The sequence below is a fragment of the Pteropus alecto genome, unplaced genomic scaffold (genome assembly GCF_000325575.1).
Source record: "Pteropus alecto unplaced genomic scaffold, ASM32557v1 scaffold10, whole genome shotgun sequence".
NCBI classification, from domain to species: domain Eukaryota; kingdom Metazoa; phylum Chordata; class Mammalia; order Chiroptera; family Pteropodidae; genus Pteropus; species Pteropus alecto.
In genome coordinates, this window is record NW_006431210.1 from 400927 (window position 1) to 405772 (window position 4846).

General features: G+C 39.9%; 1 pseudogene; it reads left to right on the forward strand.

The window, feature by feature from the left end:
* The first annotated feature begins 232 nt into the window (after positions 1-232).
* LOC112470368 lies at positions 233-351 on the forward strand (annotated as a pseudogene).
* The last annotated feature ends 4495 nt before the right edge of the window (positions 352-4846 follow it).

Genomic DNA, 4846 nt, shown 5'->3' on the forward strand with positions numbered 1-4846 from the left:
TGTGTATTCTTTCAATGATTTTAATTTGCCACAATTAAAGATGCTGTTTTGATTCATTAAAAAATGGATTAAAATTCCAATACTGCTTATAACTTCCGATATCATCTATGGAAAAGAGGATTACACAAACATTAGTTTTGTAGATGATGACAGCGCAATCCTTTTAATGCTTTCAATTTAAAAGTTGTATACATTTAAAAAAATGATTCACTTTAAAATATATACCCCTTTAGTCTATGACCATGCCACCCTGAACAAGCCAGATCCTGTCTGATCTCAGAAACTAAGTAGGGTCGGGCCTGATTAGTACTTGGATGGGAGACCACCTAGGAAGACCAGATGCTGTAGGCATAAACAAAAAAAAAAGAGAGAAAAAATAAGGGATTGAAAGCTGACAAGGTTCTTGCAATCTGTGAGGTCAACCAAGGGTTGCCTCACCTAAAAAAACAATTAAAAAAAAATAAAATAAAATATATACTCCTTGATTTTCTACTTTCTTAAGCAAAATGAATGAAGCATCAGGCAAATTGGCTGATTTTAGATCAAAGTTCATGACTGTTGGGGGAGGTCATTGAGAAGATGTGATCTCTGATTGACCCCAGAGCTGGCCCCGGGCAATTGGAGGCTCCTCACCTTCTCCCCTGTCCTTGGAAAGTATGTTCTACCCATCATTCCTACAGTGGAGCCATTTTCAAGCACACAGCCTTGAGAGAGAAATTTGTTGTGAGACCATCTGGACAGTATACGTGACTAACCCAGGCAAGGCCTCTATATAAACTTTTAAGATTCTGGCGGCAGGTGCGAAGACTTACTCATCTTGTGGCTGCTAAAGACAAGCAAAGTAAGTTTCTTTGCTTACTGAAACTGCCACCTACTAATCGGGAGTGGTCTGCCTCTTTCTTCGGTCTCTCCTTGTCCTCCATGTATAAAGGTCAGTTTGCAAACCAACATTGTGTTTTTCCTTGCCCAATCTTCTGCCATAATCTTTGGTGATTTGTGCATTCTTTTTGGTGGCTTCTTTTCCCCCATAAAGCCTCAACTCTATGTCCTCTGTCCTTATAATCTCAAGGCCAATATTATCATCACTTGAAATGGATTCACCCCCAGGATCTAAAACTTGAAATTTTTTTCTTTACTGTGGCCTAATTTTCACTTCTCTCATCCTCACTTCTGTTGGTTCTCCTTTGCATTCTCTTTGTGACTTCTTCACCTTTGGCCCTTTCTTGCTTTACTAGCCCATTCCCTTTGCTACCACTGTACTGAGTGAGCCATTGCACTAATGCCCAGGCCTGGCTACCTCCATTACTGGCTTTGCTGGGAAGAGACATGAGACCACACAGATTGGTCTCACCACAAATGGCTGCTCCCTGTGCTCTGGGGAGCTTGCTGGTCCGGGAATCTTCTGTATGTCATATTGCATTATCCCCAGTGGCTTTTCCAAACTGCTTCTGATTTATGTAATCATCAGTCAAAACATTGTCCTGACCTTCTTCTCTTTGTCTTCTTCTTTCAATACCTATGACTCTTCAGCATCGACTACCACTTCTGAGCAGATGACCGTTCGATTTTCTGTCATTGGCCTCAATCTCTCTTCTAAGATGCAAACTCACTTCCACTAGCTTTTTTTTTTTTTTTTAACCTCCTCCCACCAAATCAGCTACTTCTCTTTACTTCCCAATTTCTGTTAACTGATGTGTTGAATGAGCAGCACTTGAGTATAAACCTAAGGTTTATTTTATCACTTATTGTTCTTCTGAAGACATGCTCCAGCATCTTTTAGGGGGTAAGGGAGGTGTATAACTCGTCTGTTCATTCCTAGATAATAGAAAGCCCTAATTTACAAGACAGTTTTGATATAGAAATTAGAATATCTAGTTATCAACACATCAGTTTTCATTTAAGTACTTCTTCCTCAGTGAGGGCCAACTGTAGGTGAGCCACATGCCTTTGGGGTAGAAGTTATGATCAGCTTCTCCTTTTCTCATGTACCTCTTCCTAGACTCGCCAGTGCTATTACTGAATCCCCAGAATTGAAGGAGACTGGAAAGAAACAGTAAGAGGACAGGTGCATTTTCACTTACTAGGTATAGTCATGAGATGGCTCCATGCTTTCTGGATGAGCAGATATTTAAATTTGGATATTTTTCTGTGGGCACTTCTATAGGCTCTTGCAAATCCCATTCTGGGCCCCTTTGTTACCCTGTGATGTGAATGGTGACTCTCCATCAATTGACTTCTGCTGCCATGGTGCATTCTCCAGCCTAGTACTGCCGGGCTCCTTGGCCCGAAAGGCATCCACTAGGGCAAGATCTCTTTTGTAATGACCTCAGCTCATGCTCCCGCTGCAAATTCCATATCTGGTCTCCAAGACTCATGCATCTTTGATCTGAAGAGGTTCGATCACTATCTGGCTACAACTCTACTCTGTAGCCACAAGATGCACTAGTTTTCTCAGGCAGAATCTGAAACCTATGCTCTGTGTGTTTACCTGCTGGGAACATATGTCAAGCTCTCAGAGTATATCATTGAGGTCTCTCTCACTGGGCTTAGCATGAAGGGGAAATACCTCCTATACTGTCCCTTAGCTGGATGTCCACTTTACTCATGGCAGAGTTTCTTTTTTTTCCCCAAATAAATCCTCACAAATTCTTCTCAAATTTCTACTCTTGAGTCTTTTACATTTTTGATCTGAATGAAGATTGCCAAGAATTAAATAACTGATTCTTTGATATTTTTTTGAAAATTTGTATTTAGTTGGTCTGTCTCACACATTTCCCTTTGGCATCTGATATCTCTCATAGCTCAGGGCCTCAGTCAAAACTTCTAATTTAACATCCGGTTTCACATGTTTTCCCCTGCCATGCTGGTTTGAAATCTGAGTCATCCTTGAGTCACACTTTTTTCTTAACTCCCACATCCAATTAGTAAGTTCTACTGATTTTACCTCTCAATTCTTTTTTCTTCCTTTCACTGCCAACGTCCCTATCTGTGGTAAAATGTTTGCAAAATTGCCAGCGAAATTCTCCCTGGCTCTAAGCTGTGAATGGTCCTCTCCTACACCGACTCTGGGTTTGGCTATGTGACCTGCTTTGGACAATGAGACAATAGCAAATGTGCCACAAGCAGAGACTTGAAAAGTCTTTGCTTATTGGGGCTTGTCTTCTTTTGCTGCTGGGACCCCTTCTGCTACCGTGGGAAAAATCTTGGCTAGCTCTTTGGAGATACATAGTTCAGCGGACATTCAGTTCACCCGACCTCCAGCACCAACCACCAGAGCTAGGCCAATCGAGATTAATAGGCATATACAGCTGATTGCAGCCACAAGCGTGAGCCTAGGCAAGCGGAGCAGAACTTTTTTTAATATGTATTTGTCTAGTTTTCCCACCACCATCGTATATTCTTACTTCCTTTGTTATAGATTAAACGATCATGTAAGCCTGGGTTTATTTCTAGGCTCTCTATTCTGTTCCATTGATCGGTTTGTTTTTATGCCATTACTATGCTATTTTGAATATTATACCCTGTAGTATAGTTTGATATCAAGTATACCCTGTAGTATAGTTTGATATCAAGTAGTGATACTTCCAACTTTCTTCTTTTTAAGTAAACTTTTTGGCTTAGTGTTCAGGAACCTCCATGAGCTGGTCTCAACCTACGTTTCAAAGTCTTTCTCCCTATTTGAAGCTTCAGACAAATTGGGCTAAAATTGAATCTTTAAAACGTAACCTGTACTTTCCATGCCTGCATCTAGTCCCTTCCTTACGTTGTTTTCTACATTTAATGTTTTCTTCACCCATCTCAAACTCTTGTTTCATCTTTGAAGCTCGTTGGCAAGCATTACTTCTATGACACCATGTTCATTTCCCTCAGTTGAATGTTGGGTTGCTGACCCAATCTCTATTCCTAGTTCCCTTGCCCAAGCCATTTACAATGATGGTGATAATGAACCTTGTCTTACAATACATTAGCAGTTTCCTTTCCTTGGGTAGTTTTAGCCACCTTGGATAGAACAACAGCAGACATAACATAAATTGTCAGATCTTTGAGGGCAGAGACTATCTAATTATATTCTTGACTCAGTTTCTGCTTCTGGAATAACCTGAGCTAAGACAACATCTATTAATAAAGTAATATTGTTAAAATAAAAAATAAAGCAAAACAACAGCAGATGAAAGTAAGTATCTAGGTGTAGTGCCAGGAATCTAGGAGGTGATCAATAAATGTTTACCAAGTTGATTGCAGTTTTCCTTAAAGACTGATTCCAACAGCAATTGCCATGCTTCGCTACACAAAGTTTTAGATTGTATTCTTTGGAAAAAGGCAGTGAGATGGGTAGCCGCATGCAGAAGGATTGTTTTTGGGAGATACTCTTGAAAGGAAGTGAGAAAGACAGGATTGAGTAGAGAGAGAAGCCAGCCTGAATGTGGTCTCAGCCAGGCTTCAGGAAATCTCAGGAAATGTGGGGCTTAATATTACAGATATAAAAAAGGGAATTACTAGTTTCACAAATAAAGGGGTTCTGAGATGATAACTATGTGACAGGTTTAGAGAGCAACCAGCACACTTTGGAAATGGGAGATAACAGAAGACTTTAGGAGGGAAGTTTCTAGAGAAAATAAAGTTGAAGTGACAGGCATCCGACCATGTAGAAAATGGTGTTGATAGGGGTTTTATAAATTTCTTGGGGAGCTTGAGGAAGAATTAGTGATAGGTGTATAGAAAATGAAAAAATGAAAAATAAGCCAATTATTAACTCCTAGAAAATTGTAAGATGTGCATGAAAGAAAGCATAGTATGATAATTGGCTCAGTTGAAATCAATATTCATATAACCCTAATAAAATAAA